Raw genomic sequence first — 17,019 nt, 5'->3', positions numbered from 1 at the left:
CAGATCATCAGTTAACCATTCAAATATAATAATGGCTTAAACTGACAGATGTTGTCTTTTCAAGATCAAAATTATAAAACAAAAACAAAGAAGGACAGCCCAATTTGTTCCTCTTTAAATCTCATTAGGTTGACCAGTCATCTATAAACATCATAGACTCACATATTTGGCATAGGTTGAGCTGGAAATTTTGTTAGAGATTTTTTCATTTATTTGAGAGGTAGAGTTACAAAGAAAGAGCTTCCATCTGCTGGTTCACTCCCCAGATGGCCATAACAGCTGGAGTTGGGCCAAACCAAAGCCAGGAGCTAGGAGCTTCTTCCAGGTCTCCCAGGTGGGTGAAAGGGCCCAAGCACTTGGGCCATCCTCCACTGCTATCCCAGGCCATAGCAGAGAGCTGCATCAGAAGAGGAACAGCTAGGACTCAAAGCAGCACCCATATGGGATTCCTGCATTGCAGGAGGAGGCTTAGCTCACTATGCCACATGAGCTGGAAATTTTTTAAGATAAATTTAATTTTAAAACCCAAACCAATTCCTTGTGTCATCAAGGGCTTATATTTTTTCCATTGTTCTGCATTGGCTTCATTAAATACATATGCATATTTGTGGAACAACACTAATGCAGAAAGAGAATACTTACAATGTAAGTATTATAAATTATATGATGAAAATATAAGAAAATAATTCCTAATACTTCAACACAGTGGAGAAAACAGTTACACAAACTTCTTTGCAGGTATTTGCTCTAGCAGCTCAGGCACCAGATAGGCCATCTGTGTTTAATGTGAAAATTTTTAGGATCCATGCTTGCTCTGGCTCCTTATTAAACTTTTCTGCTAATGCAACTCAAGGAAGCAGGTGATGAGTCAACCTCTTGGGTCCCTGTCCCCCAAGAGGGAGACCTAGGGTGAGTTTCCGTGTCCAGGCTCACGGCCTTTGCTTGGCCCTGCTCCAGCCATTGCAGACATTTGGGGAGTGAAGTGGACACAATGAAGCTCAGTCTGTTTGGTTATTTATCTCTTCTATCTCTTCACTTTTCCAACTATTTTTTAAGAAGAAGAAACTAGCATACTGCTCTAACATCACTTAATGCTTATATTTTAAAATTGTAACAAGAGATAGTACCACAGAATCCAAAGTTGCTTCTACAGCTCCACCTTCGGCTCCTAAGTTAGATACATCTACAAAATGCAGATTTGCTAGTGAGACAAAAATTACCATGAATTATAAATATACATAAACACTTAAAACTTCATTCATTAAAAATTCAATTAATAAAAGTAACAGCAAGAAATAATTTCAAAGGGTTTAAGTAGCTTCAGCAGGAATAAAGTGGTCATACTGAAGAAAGATGGCAAAATAAAACACCATAAATAAATGTATATTGGGGTTGACTCCATTGCCTAGCAGGTAAAACCACCACCTGCAGTGCCGGCATCCCATATTGTGCCAATTCAAGTCGGCTGCTCCACTCCCAATCCAGCTCTCTACCATGGCCTGGGAAAGTACAGGAGGATGGCCCAAGTCCTTGAACCCCTACATCCATATGGGAGGCCCAGAAGAAGCTCCTGGTTCCTGACTTCAGATCAGCTCATCTCTGGCCACTGCAGCCATTTGGGCAGTGAACCAGCAGATGAACATGTGTGTGTGTGTGTGTGTGTCTCTGCCTTTCAAATAAAATAAATCTTTTTTAAAAAATGAATGTGCATCTTCACAGTTTACTTCATATAATAGCTCTTAAACAGAAAGATTATGATCAATATCCACTTACCACATTTATTAGCTTTGTGGAATTCTTGTGTGTTCATACAAATTATTCTGTCTTGCTCTTCTGGTACATTTTGAGGGACAGAAATATCATTTTCACTGCTTACACCTGCTGACAGGTATTCCTATAGAGGTAAAAAAAACAGAACTTCAGCAAACATATTCATTAAGTTGCTCCTCCACTCACTCACTAAAACATTTATTGTGTCAGTACAATCATACATACCATTCTAGGAAGAGATAAAATGTTTACAGAAGGCAGATTCTACAATACATTCAAGTGGGGATAGACATAATCTATGAATCTAAATTCAAAGCAAGAAAATTAACTTCATAATAGAGCATTTTACCTTGGCAAGTAAATATAAGTCTTCCATATCATCATGAACAGTTTTCCTGCAAAGCCTTTAGATCAAAAATAAATAACAAAAATTGGTAAATTCGTTCAATGAAAAAAAATCTAGTGAAAAGTCAGCTATCCATAGATTAAATGGTGATTTTCTTTTGTTCTTTTTTCATTTTTTTTAAACTTTTATTTAATGAATATAAATTTCTAAAGTACAGCTTATGGATTATAATGGCTTCCCCCCCCATAACTTCCCTCCCACCCACTACCCTCCCCTTTCCTGCTCCCTCTCCCCTTCCATTCACATCAAGTTCATTTTCAATTCTCTTTATATACAGAAGATCAGTTTAGTATATATTAAGTAAAGATTTCAACAGTTTGCCCCCACATAGCAACACAAAGTTAAAAAATACTGTTGGAGTACTAGTTATAGCATTAAATAACAGTGTACAGCACATTAAAAACAGAGATCCTACATTATTTTTTTTTAAATTAATTAATTTTCTATGCAATTTCCAATTTAACACCAGGTTTTTTTTTCATTTTCAATTATCTTTATATACAGAAGATCGATTCAGTATATACTAAGTAAAGATTTCATCAGTTTGCACCCACACAGAAACACAAAGTGTAAAAATACTGCTTCAGTACTAGTTATAGCATCACTTCACATTAGACAACACATTAAGGACAGATCCCACATGAGATGTAAATAATGGTGATTTTCAACATAATAAAAATTTCACTTTTGCTTTAGAAAAACTTTCCATTCCTATTTCTGCCTCTACCTCTCAGTCTAATGAAATATTTAATGAAGACAATTCATTCTGTAACAAAATGTGACTGCCAACACATGGGCAGAGCCTGAGAATAATTGATCTTCATAACTTATCCAACCTGAAGGATCAGCTGAAAATCCAATCAATGGCTGACATAAGTTTTATTATCCAAATACAGTAAACATGGAAACCTATAATAGGGTATAAAGATACGTGGTCCCTCTTCCATTACCTATCCTGTTTATAGAAATAAGATGTATAAAGCCGGCACCACAGCTCATTTGGCTAATCCTCCGCCTGCTGCGCCGGCACTCCAGGTTCTAGTCCCGGTTGGGGTGCCGCATTCTGTCCCGGTTGCTCCTCTTCCAGTCCAGCTCTCTGCTGTGGCCCGGGAAGGCAGTGGAGGATGGCCTAAGTGCTTGGGCCCTGCACCCGCATGGGAGACCAGGAGAAGCACCTGGCTCCTGGCTTTGGATCAGCGCAGCGCACCGGCCTCAGTGCACTGGACGTAGCAGCCATTTGGGGGGTAAACCAACGGAAAGGAAGACCTCTCTCTCTCTCTCTCTCACTCACTGTCTAAATCTGCCTGTCAAAAAAAAATAAAAATAAAAAAGAAATAAGATGTATAATGTAAAAAAAAAAGTGATCTTGATAATTTACCATGAAAATCACTAATTAAGAAGGCTCCATTGCATCCCATTACCCTAAAACAACACAAAGAATCCTTGAAAACATCTCAAATGTTTGAGAGTTAATGTTTGTGGCATGGCAGGTTAAGCTGCCACCTTGAATGCAGACATCCCATAGAAGCACCAGTTCAGTTCCCAGCTGCTCTCCTTCTGGTCCAGCTCCCTGCTAGTGTTCCTGGGAAAGCAGCGGAGGACAGCCCAGGTACGTGGGCCCCTGAGCCCAAATGGGAGACCAGGATGAGACTACTGGCTCCTAGCTTTGGCCTGGCCCAGCCTTGGCCACTGCAGCCATTTGGGGAGTAGCCCAGCAGATAGAAGATTCTTTCTCTCGCTCACTCTCACTCACTCTCTCTCTCTCTCCTCTCCTCTCTTTTTTCTGTCTCTCTCTTTCTCCTGTGGTTCTGCCTTTCAAATAAAGAAATAAATCTTTTTAAAATTATTAAATCGAATGATTTACCCAATATTAAGTATTGCCTCATTCAGCTACACATAAACAAGCATGCTGTTAAAAACATTCTTAAGTACTCAGATACTCCGTGAGCGGAGCTGGCGGGTACTGACTGGAGCTGTGGTCAGGGCCATGGTCGTTTTTATACCTTCCCGCGTGGATGCAGGCGTCACCAACGGAAAGGAGGGCAGGTGGGTGAGGCAGTGCGTGGCCAGGTCGCACAAGGCCTCGCCGCCATGAAGGTGAAGATCAAGTGCTGGAATGGCATGGCCACCTGGCTTTGGGTGGCCAACAATGAGAACTGCAGCATCTGCCGGATGGCATTCAACAACTGCGGCCCCAACTGCAAGGTGCTGGGAGACAACTGCCTGCTGGTCTGGGGCCAGTGCTCTCACTGCTTCCACATGCACTGCATCCTCAAGTGGCTCAACACATAGCAGGTGCAGCAGCACTGCCCATGTGCCAGCAGAAGTCGAAGTTCAAGGAGTGAGCCCGCCCTCAGCACATCCAGGACTGCCCGGCACAATGCTGAAGTTTTATCTAATAAGTAAAATTCATTAAACTCTCAAAAAAATAAAAATACTCAGATACTCAAAGAGAGACACTACTGAGAAAAGAATCATGGTACTATTACCTCTATTTATATTAGTACCATCTGTATATCTTGCTTCCTATGGGCCCCCCAACCTAGCTATCTCTTCTACAGGGCACAATGTCAATAATGAGATTTGGATAATAGTTTGGATATCAACAAAAGGTCCATATATTTGCGGCTTAGTCCCAAAATATGTTTTGGTTAATGGATTAATGCTAATGGCCAATGGATCAAGGATGAAAACAAAACAATTATGGTATCAAGCATGTGCACCTAGTGGGACGAACGTATGTCTTTGAGGGCTTATTCTCTGAAGGTAGTTCTCCTGAGGGTTGAACAGTGCAATTGTTACCTCTCTGCTTACTGGCTCACCATGCCATCCTCACCCTGCATACATCCACACACACCATACTCATCAGATGCCGGATTAATGGTGCCTCCTGGCCTTGGACTGTAAAAATCAAAACTATAAGCCAAAATAAACCCTCCTCCTGTGTATGTTAGCCCCACTCAGGTATTTTAGTTAAAGTGACACAAATATGACAAACATAGGCATCTCAAATATTGACATCTTAAGCCTGTAAGACACAGAATCCTGAGACGAAGATGGATTATAAAAACAATTATATAACTGTAGTCACTCTCTATTTCATTCCTCTAAAACACAAGTTAAATGGAATCCTAGACATCCGCCTCCAGTAAAGACACATAACCAGCAAAGCACTGCAGTTCCATAACTCCATAAAATACTGATGTGCCAACCAATATTATGCCTGCCCCCTCCTACAGCTATATGGGAGGGAAATTAAAAAATTGAGAGCAGAGGTGGAGGTAAGAGGACACCTGCCCTGAGCTATAGTTCTGTTTCCAGTAACCTCCAGTCCCCCAGGGCTCAAGGAGTACTAGGCTACCCTCTGTAAGCTGGGGTGGAAAGAGATGATACTACGTTATGACCTTATCTGCTATAAAAACTCCTTCCAGTAACTCAAATTATTCTAACATTTTTCAATTAAAAATTTGTTTGTCCATTACTCCAGTTAAACAAACCAAAAAGCATAAACTTCATAACAAACTTCAATTTCCTAGTTAATATGCTATTCTAGATAGCTCCCTACATCTTATATCTTAATTCCTATAATTTGTCTTTATCAATCCTGTCATAAACAACTTAAGCACTCCACCAAAAAAGTGTGAGAACTGATAGACCAATTCAGTAAAGTCCCAGGATACAAAATCAACATTAAAAAGTAGAATTTAATATACCAATATTTGGGGCCGGCACTGTGGCACAGCGGGTTAAAGCCCTGGCCTGAAGTGCAGGCATCCCATGTAGGTGCCAGTTCTAGTCCCAGCTGCTCCACTTCTGATCCAGCTCTCTGCTCTAGCCTGGGAAAGCAGTAGAAGATGGCCCAAGTGCTTGGGCCCCTGCACCCAAGTGGGAGACCCGGAAGAAGCTCCTGGCTCCTGGATTCTCATCAGCTCAGCTCCAGCCATAGCCACCATCTGGGGAGTGAACCAGACTCTTGGCTTTAGCAGGGACCAACAACAGCTGTTGCTGCCATTTCAGAGGTGGCCTAGCAGATGGAAGATCTTGTTATCTCATTCTCCCTCTCTCCCTCTATCTTTCAAATAAAATAAATTAAAACCTTTGGGAAAAAACTCAGTAACAATAAAATACCAATCAAGTTAATAAATGGGCAAAGAACCTGAACAGACAGTTCTCAAATGTATGAAAAAATGATAAATTTCACTAGCCATCATGGAGACCCAAATCCAAACCACAATGAATAAATATCAACTCTGAGGTTGGTGCTGTGACATAGTAGATAAAGCCACCGCCTACAGTGCTGGCATCCTATGTGGGCGCTGTTTAAGTCCTGGCTGCTCCACTTCTGACCCAGCTCTCTGCTATGGCCTGGGAAATAATAGAAGATGGCCCAAGTCCTTGGGCCCTGCACCCATGTGGGAGACCCGGAAGAAGCTCCTGTCTCCTGGCTTCAGATTGGAACAGCTCTGGCCATTACAGCCAATCAGGCAGTGAGCCAGTGGATGGAAGACCTCTCTCTCTCTCTCTCTCTCTCTCTCTTCCTCTCTCTCTCTTCTATGCCTCTCCTTCTCTCTGTGTATAACTCTGACTTTCAAGTAAATAATTTAAAAAAAAGAAATATCAGCTCATCTCTTTCACAATAGCAATTATCAAAAAGACAGAAATGGGGGAGAGGGGCAGAACCAAGATGGAAGAATAGTGAGGGCACACACTGATAGTCTGGGAAAAGATAGTTCAATAAAAGTGGAGTTACTGTAGTCTCAGGAAAAGACTCAGGAAAAAATTGCAGAGGAAACTCTTCCAGATCTAGTGGATGTGACACGGAGGACCTTTGGGGAGAACAAGGAAGCCCACGGCGTGGAAGACCAGCCGCAGAGTCTATGCACCAGCACTGGAAGGGGAGCTGAGACAAAAACCTCGGTAACGCGAGACATTGGTGGGGAAAGGCAGAAAGAGCCTAGAGGGAACGAGGCCTGAAGCTCCACTGGGGAAAGTTCACCAGGCTGACTGGAGGAGAGAGAAAAACGAATAAAAAGGGGAACCGGCACAGACACTAGCCTCTCTCTCCACTCACCTTACAAAGCCGAGCAAGACAAAGAGCAGGCACCATTTTGGACATATGTAAAGTGGCGACTGCCATCAGCCAACCAGAAAAACCTGACTCTGGTGGGGAGAAATAACAGGAGGTTAGGACCTAGTGAAAGCGTGGAGCTAACAAACTGAGACTGTGAAAATCTGAGGGGGGGGAGAGAATTCACCAAGTACACAACCTTGGCAACCCGGTGAGAGACTGCAGAGAAATTTGAGACCACACTGAGGGCTGCATAAACCCTTTGTGTGGTCCTTGGGGCAGAGCAGACAAATATTATACCCACAGGGGCCAGATATCATACATCAACTACCCTCAATTCCACTCAGCTGTGTGGAATTACTTCCCTTCTGAGTCAGAGAGAGAGAGAGAGAGAGAGAGAGAGAAAACAACCTTGGTGAGTCACTTTTGGCACACCCTTAAACCTGAAGAACCAAACAGAGCTCTCTGGCCATACCCATCACAACCTCTATGGATCCATCAAAAGCAGACAGTACACTTAATCTAGAGTCATAGTGTAACAAGAAAAAACACCACAGTGAAGAAACCAAAGAATATCTCCAATATGCCAAACAACAAATGTACAAACCAAGGTAACAAGAACAAGGAAGACACTATGATGCCCCCAAATGAAAAAGACACCCCTATCCAAGATTATGAAGATGATGAGATAGAAGAAATGCAAGAAGCGGATCTCAAAACATTGATAAGAACATTAAGAAGTTCTCAAAAACAAATTCTTGAACTACAGAAATCCTTACTGGACAGGATAGAAAATCACTCTCATGAAAATTAAATATTAAAGAAGAATCAAAATGAAATGAAGCAACTAGTAGAACAAGAAACTGTGATAGTGACGAGAAATCATAATGAAATGAAGAATTCAATAGATCAAATGACAAACACATTAGAGAGCCTTAAAAACAGAATGGGTGAAGCAGAAGAGAGAATATCAGACTTAGAAGACAGAGAACAGGAAAGGAAACAGGCAAACCAAAGAAAAGAAGAAGAAATTAGAAATCTAAAAAATATTGTCGGGAATCTACAGGATACTATTAAAAAACCTAATATTCGGGTTCTAGGAGTTCCTGAAGGCATGGAGAGGGAGAAAGGATTAGAAGGCCTTTTTAGTGAGATACTAGCAGAAAATTTCCCAGGTTTGCAGAAAGACAGAGACATGCTAGTACCGGAAGCTCATTAAACCCCTAATAAACATGACCAAAACAGATCCTTACCACAAAACATTGTAATTAAACTCACCAAAGTGAAAAATAAAGAAAAGATTCTAAAATGTGCAAGAGAGAAATGTCAGATTACTCTCAGAGGATCTCCAATTAGACTCACAGCAGACTTCTCATAAGAAACCCTACAAGCTAGAAGGGAATGGTGAGATATAAACCCAGGCACTAAGAGAGAAAAACTGCCAGCCCAGAATATTATATCCTGCAAAGCTCTCATTTGTGAATGAAGGTGAAATAAAGACCTTTCATAGCAAACAGAAATTGAAAGAATTTGTCACCACTCGTCCATCCCTGCCAAAGATGCTTAAAGATGTGCTACACATAGAAACACAGAAACACGGTCACCAATATGAAAGAAGGTAAAAGAAGAAAACCTATTAGTAAACGATCACAGGAATATCAAAGCATATACTAGAAAATGTCTTTGGGAAAATGGCAGGGAAAAGTTACTCCTTCTCAATAGTCACATTGAACGTTAATAGACTTAACACTCCAGTTAAAATACACAGACTGGCTGAATGGATTAAGGAATAAAACCCATCTATTTGCTGCCTACAAGAAACACATCGTTCCAACAAAGATACATACAGACTGAAAGTGAAAGGTTAGAAAAAGATATTCCATGCCAAAGGAAACCAAAAAAAAAAGCAGGTGTACCCATATTAATATCAGACAAAATAAACTTTAACACAAAAACTGTTAAGAGAGACAAAGAGGGGCATTATATAATGATTAAGGGTTCAATTCAACAGGAAGATGTAACTATTATAAATGCATATACACCTAATTACAGGGCACCAGTTTATCTAAAAGATATATTAAGGGACTTAAAGGGAAACTTAGATTCCAATACAATAGTACTGGGGGACTTCAATACTCCACTCTCAGAAATAGACAGATCAACAGGACAGAATATTAACAAGGAGACAGTAGATTTAAACGACACTATATCCCAAATGCATCTAACAGATATCTACTGAACTTTCAATCCTACATCTAAAGTTTTTACATTCTTCTCAGCAGTACATGGAACCTTCTCTAGCATTGACACATACTAGGCCATAAAGAAGGCTCAGCAAATTTAAAAGAATTAGAATCATACCATGCAGCTTCTCAGACCACAGTGGAAGGAAGGTGGAAATTAGCAACTCAGGAATAACTAGAGAGTATGCAAACACATGGAGATTGAACAACATGCTCCTAAATGAACACTGGGTCATAGAAGAAATTAAAAGAGAAATCAAAAACTTTCTGGAAGTAAATGAGGATAACAACACAACATATCAAAACTTATGGGATACAGGGGGGCGGCAAGATGGCGGAATAGGCAGGGAGCACACTATATAGTCCGGGAGAGAGACAGGTTAATATAAGTGGAGATACTGCAGGGTCAAGGAAGAGTAGGGGATGAAACAGCATAGGAAACTCTTCCGGAACTAGTGATTCACAGTGTACCTGCGTGGAGAGCATGGGAGCCCAAGTTCGGGACACCAGCGGCAGACTCAACACACCAGCGCTGGAACGCGAGGTGAGCCGAACCACAATAGCCCGAGACACCAGCGGGCAAGCGGAAAGAGGAGACTAGAGGGAACGAGGCTTGAAACTCCGTGGGGAAAAATTCACCAGGCTAACTAGAAGAGAGAGAGGAAAAAAATTAAAAAGTGACTGATACAGACACAAGTTTCTCTCTCTCCGCTCACCTCTCAAAGGCGAGCAAGACAGAGCAGGCACCATTTTGGACTTACGTCATAAGCAGGGCGACCTCAGGTCTGCACCAGCCCTGAGCCTAGCAGAAAAACCTGACTCTGGGGGAAGGGGTGAAATAACAGGAGATTAGCATCTAACTTGGCAACCCAGTGGGAGATTGCACGAGAATTGGAGCCCACACTGAGGGCAGCAGAGATTCCCTGTGTGGTCCTTGGGAAAGAGCTTCCAATCTCTGGCTCCTGTGGGTATATCATTTGCCTGCTAACTACCTCCAATTACGTTCAGCTGTGCGGAATTACTTCCCTTTTGAATCAAAAAAGAGAGAGATTTACCACACCTAACCTGGGAGTGTCATCTTTGACACACCCTCAACCCTGAGGAACCAAACACAGCTCTCAGTCCACACTCATCTCAAGCCTCTAAGGCTCCACTGAAAGCAAACAGTCCACTTAATATAGAGCCATAGTGTAACAAGAAAAAACACCACAGTGAAGAAACCAAATATCTCCAACATGCCAAACAACAAACGCAAAAACCGAGGTAACAAGTACAAGGAAGACACTGTGATGCCCCCAAATGAAAAAGACACCCCAATTCAAGATTATGAAGATGAGGAGATTGAAGAAATGCAAGAAGCAGATCTCAAAAAATTGATAAGAACATTAAGAAGTTCTCAAAAACAAATTCTTGAACTACAGAAATCTTTAATGGACAAGATAGAAAATCTCTCTCGTGAAAATGAAATATTAAGGAGGAATCAAAATGAAATGAAACAACTAGTGGAACAAGAAACTGTGATAGTGACGAGAAATCATAATGAAATGAAGAATTCAATAGATCAAATGACAAACACATTAGAGAGCCTTAAAAACAGAATGGGTGAAGCAGAAGAGAGAATATCAGACTTAGAAGACAGAGAACAGGAAAGGAAACAATCAAATCGAAGAAAAGAAGAAGAAATCAGAAATCTAAAAAATACTGTCAGGAACCTACAGGATACTCTTAAAAAACCCAACATTCGGGTTCTAGGAGTACCTGAAGGCATGGAGAGGGAGAAAGGATTAGAAGGCCTTTTTAGTGAGATACTAGCAGAAAATTTCCCAGGGTTGGAGAAAGACAGAGACATCCTAATACAGGAAGCTCATTAAACCCCTAATAAACATGACCAAAAATTATCCTCACCACGACACGTCGTAATCAAACTTACCACAGTGAAACACAAAGAAAAGATCCTAAAATGTGCAAGAGAGAAACGCCAGATTACTCTCAGAGGATCTCCAATTAGACTCACAGCTGACTTCTCTTCAGAAACCCTACAAGCTAGGAGAGAATGGCGAGACATAGCCCAGGTGCTAAGAGAGAAAAACTGCCAGCCCAGAATATTATATCCTGCAAAGCTCTCATTTGTCAATGAAGGTGAAATAAAGACCTTTCACAGCAAAACAGAAATTGAAAGAATTTGTCGCCACTCGTCAAGCCCTGCAAAAGATGCTTAAAGATGTATTACGTACAGAAACACAGAAACACGGTCACCAATATGAAAGAAGGTAAAGGTAGGAAACCTCACACCAAAAGATCACAGGAATCTCAAACCATATATTAGAAAGTATCTTTGGCTAATGGCAGGGCAAAGTTACTCCTTCTCAATAGTCACATTGAATGTTAATGGCTTGAACTGTCCAGTTAAAAGACACCGATTGGCTGATTGGGTTAAGGAACAAAACCCATCCTTTTGCTGCTTACAAGAAACCATCTATCCAACAATGATCCATACAGGCTGAGAGTGAAAGGCTGGAAAAAGATATACCATGCCAACAGAAATGAAAAGAGAGCGGGCGTAGCCATCTTAATATCGGACAACATAAACTTTACCACAAAAACTGTTAGGAGAGACAAAGAGGGGCACTATATAATGATTAAGGGATCCATTCAACAGGAAGATATAACGATTATCAATGTATATGCACCTAATTACAGGGCACCAGCTTATTTAAAAGACTTGTTAAGGGACTTAAAGGGAGACTTAGACCCCAACACAATAGTACTGGGGGACTTCAACACTCCACTCTCAGAGATAGACAGATCAACAGAACAGAAGATCAACAAGGAGACAGTAGATTTAAATGACACTATAGCCCAAATGGATCTAACAGATATCTACAGAACATTTCATCCTACATCTAAGGACTTTACATTCTTCTCAGCAGTACATGGAACCTTCTCTAGGATTGACCACATACTAGGCCATAAAGCAAGTCTCAGCAAATTCAAAAGAATTAGAATCATACCATGCAGCTTCTCAGACCACAAAGGAATGAAATTGGAAATTGGTAACTCAGGAATCCCTAGAGCACGTGCAAACACATGGAGATTGAACAACATGCTCTTGAACGAACAATGGGTCATAGAAGAAATTAAAAGAGAAATCAAAAATTTTCTGGAAGTAAATGAGGATAACAGCACAACATACCAAAACCTATGGGATACAACAAAAGCAGTGTTAAGAGGAAAGTTTATATCAATAGGTGCCTACATCAAGAAATTGGAAAGGCACCAAATAGATGAGCTTTCAAGTCATCTCAAGGATCTAGAAAATCAGCAGCAAACCAAACCCAAACCCAGTAGGAGAAGAGAAATAATTAAAATCAGAGAAGAAATCAACAGGATTGAATCAAAAAAAAATTACAAAAAATCAGCCAAACGAGGAGCTGGTTTTTTGAAAAAATAAACAAAATTGACACACCATTGGCCCAACTAACTAAAAAAAGAAGAGAAAAGACCCAAATCAATAGGATCAGAGATGAAATGGGAAACGTAACAAAAGACACCACAGAAATAAAAAGAATCATCAGAAATTACTACAAGGACTTGATGCCAGCAAACAGGGAAATCTATCAGAAATGGACAGATTCCTGGACACATACAACCTACCTAAATTGAGCCAGGAAGACATAGAAAACCTAAACAGACCCATAACTGACACAGAAATTGAAACAGTAATAAAGGCCCTCCCAACAAAGAAAAGCCCAGGGCCAGATGGATTCACTGCTGAGTTCTACCAGACATTTAGAGAAGAACTAACTCAATTCTTCTCAAACTATTCAAAACAATCGAAAAAGAGGGAATCCTCCCAAATTTTTTCTATGAAGCCACCATCACCTTAATTCCTAAGCCAGAAAGAGATGCAACATTGAAAGAGAATTACAGACCAATATCCCTGATGTACATAGATGCAAAAATACTCAATAAAATTATGGCCAATAGAATGCAACAACACATCAGAAAGATCATCCACCCAGACCAAGTGGGATTCATCCCCGGTATGCAGGGATGATTCAACATTCGCAAAACAATCAACATAATACAACACATTAACAGACTGCAAAAGAAAAACCATATGATTCTCTCAATAGACGCAGAGAAAGCATTTGATAAAATACAACACCCTTTCATGATGAAAACTCTAAGCAAACTGGGTATGGAAGGAACATTCCTTAATACAATCAAAGCAATATATGAAAAACCCACGGCAAAGATCCTATTGAATGGGGAAAAGTTGGAAGCATTTCCACTGAAATCTGGTACCAGACAGGGATGCCCTCTCTCACAACTGCTATTCCATATAGTTCTGGAAGTATTGGCCAGAGGTATTAGGCAAGAAAAAGAAATTAAAGGGATACAAATCGGGAAGGACGAACTCAAACTATCCCTCTTTGCAGATGATATGATTCTTTATTTAGGGGACCCAAAGAACTCTACTAAGAGACTGCTCGAACTCATCGAAGAGTTTGGCAAAGTAGCAGGATATAAAATCAATGCACAAAAATCAACAGCCTTTATATACACAGGCAATGCCACGGCTGAGGAAGAACTTCTAAAATCAATCCCACTCACAATAGCTACAAAAACAATCAAATACCTTGGAATAAACTTAACCAAAGACGTTAAAGATCTCTACGATGAAAACTACAAAACCTTACAGAAAGAAATAGAGGAGGATACCAAAAAATGGAGAAATCTTCCATGCTCATGGATTGGAAGAATCAATATCATCAAAATGTCTATTCTCCCAAAAGCAATTTATACATTCAATGCAATACCAATCAAGATACCAAAGACCTTCTTCTCAGATCTGGAAAAAATGATGCTGAAATTCATATGGAGACACAGAAGACCTCGAATAGCCAAAGCAATCCTGTACAACAAAAACAAAGCCGGAGGCATCACAATACCTGATTTCAGGACATACTACAGGGCAGTTGTTATCAAAACAGCATGGTACTGGTACAGAAACAGATGGATAGACCAATGGAACAGAATAGAAACACCAGAAATCAATCCAAACATCTACAGCCAACTTATATTTGACCAAAGATCCAAATCTAATCCCTGGAATAAGGACAGTCTATTCAATAAATGGTGCTGGGAAAATTGGATTTCCACGTGCAGAAGCTTGAGGCAAGACCCATACATGGATTAAACATGGATTAAAGACTTAAATCTACGACCTGAAACCATCAAATTATTAGAGAGCATTGGAGAAACCCTGCAAGATATAGGCACAGGCAAAGACTTCCTGGAAAATACTCCAACAGCTCAGGCAGTCAAAACCAAAATTAACATTTGGGATTGCATCAAATTGAGAAGTTTCTGTACTTCAAAAGAAACAGTCAGGAAAGTGAAGAGGCAACCAACAGAATGGGAAAAAATATTCACAAACTATACTATAGATAAAGGATTGATAACCAGAATCTACAAAGAAATCAAGAAAATCCACAACAACAAAACAAACAACCCACTTAAGAGATGGGCCAAGGCCCTCAATAGACATTTTCCAAAAGAGGAAATCCAAATTGCCAACAGACACATGAAAAAATGTTCAAGATCACTAGCAATCAGAGAAATGCAAATCAAAACCACAATGAGGTTCCATCTCACCCCGGTGAGAATGGCTCACATTCAGAAATCTACCAACAACAGATGCTGGAGAGGATGTGGGGAAAAAGGGACACTAACCCACTGTTGGTGGGAATGCAAGCTGGTTAAGCCACTATAGAAGTCTGTCTGGAGATTCCTCAGAAACCTGAACATAACCCTACCATACAACCCAGCCATCCCACTCCTTGGAATTTACCCAAAGGAAATTAATTTGGCTAATAAAAAAGCCATCTGCACATTAATGTTTATTGCAGCTCAATTCACAATAGCTAAGACCTGGAACCAACCCAAATGCCCATCAACAGTAGACTGGATAAAGAAATTATGGGACATGTACTCCATAGAATACTATACAGCAGTAAGAAACAACGAAACCCAGTCAATTGCAACAAGATGGAGGGATCTGGAAAACATCATGCTGAGTGAATTAAGGTAGTCCCAAAGAGAAAAATATCATTTGTTTTCCCTGATCGGTGACAACTGAGCGCCAAAGGGGAAACCTGTTAAGTGAAATGGACACTATAAGCAACAATGAACTGATCAGCTCCTGTCCTGACTTTAGATGTACAATGTAATACTTTATCCTTTTTAGTATTTGTTGTTGATGTTGTTGTTCTAGTACTATTGGTTGAACTCAGTGATTAACGCACAATTATTCTTAGGTGTTTAAATTTTAACTGAAAAGTGATCCCTGTTAAATCTAAGAGTGGAAAAAGAGAGGGAGGAGATGAACAATTTGGAACATGCTCAATCGGACTGGCCGCAAATGGTGGAGTTAGAAATGTGCCAGGGGATTCCAACACAATCCCATCAAGATGGCATGTACCAATGCCATCGCACTAGTCCAAGTGATCAATTTCAGCTCACAATTGATAGCTCTGATAGGTCTAAGAGTCAAAGAGATCACACAAACAAGACAAGTATCTGCTAATACTAACTGATAGAATCAAAAAGGGAGAGAAAGATCCAACATGGGAAGTGGGATACACAGCAGACTCATAGAATGGCAGAAGTCCTAAACAACACTCTGGCCTCAGAATCAGCCCTCAAGGCATTCGGATCTGGCGGAAGAGCCCATGAGAGTATAGCAGGCATGGAAAGCCAAGATATCATGGATAAAAAAAGACCTAAATGAATGATCTCTGTGAGTGAGATCCCAGTGGAAAGAACAGGGCCATCAAAGAAGGAGGTACCCTTCTCCGAAGGGAGGAGAGAACTTCCACTTTGACTATGATCCTATCGGAATAAGATCAAAGTCAGCGAACTCTAAATGCTTCCATAGGCCTGGCAACTCATGACTAGAGCCTAGGGAGATTACTGACGCCATGAACAGGAGTGTCAAATTGTTAAATCAACAACAGTAGTCACTGTGTACTTACACCCCATGTGGCATCTGTCCCTAACGTGTCGTCTAAAGCGAAGTGATGCTATAACTAGTACTGAAATGGTATTTTTATACTTTGCATTTCTGTGTGGGCGCAAACTGATGAGGTCTTTACTAATTATATGCTGAAGTGATCTTCTGTATATAAAGAGAATTGGAAATGAAAAAAAAAAAACAACCTGGTGTTAAAATGGAAAGGGCATAGAAAATTAATTAATTTGGAAAAATATTATGTAGGATCTCTGTCTTTAATGTGCTGTACATTGCTATTTAATGCTATAATTAGTAATCCAATGGTAGTTTTTTCACTTTATGTTGCTATATGGGCAAAATGTTGAAATCTTTACCTAATATATGCTGAACTGATCTTCTGTATACAAAGAGAATTGAAAATGAATCTTTACATGAATGGAGGGGAAGGGGGAGCGGGAGGGGGGAGGGTTGCGGGTGGAGGGAAGTTGTGGGAGGGGGGAAGCCATTGTGACCC

At 40.5% G+C, this 17,019-nt stretch overlaps 1 pseudogene; it reads left to right on the top strand.

Moving 5' to 3' along the window:
• The first annotated feature begins 4,267 nt into the window (after positions 1–4,267).
• Positions 4,268–4,521, top strand: LOC133758454 (anaphase-promoting complex subunit 11-like; annotated as a pseudogene).
• The last annotated feature ends 12,498 nt before the right edge of the window (positions 4,522–17,019 follow it).

Source organism: Lepus europaeus, chromosome 4, assembly GCF_033115175.1.
Source record: "Lepus europaeus isolate LE1 chromosome 4, mLepTim1.pri, whole genome shotgun sequence".
Taxonomy (NCBI): domain Eukaryota; kingdom Metazoa; phylum Chordata; class Mammalia; order Lagomorpha; family Leporidae; genus Lepus; species Lepus europaeus.
This window is presented reverse-complemented; position numbering and strand designations above follow the sequence as displayed.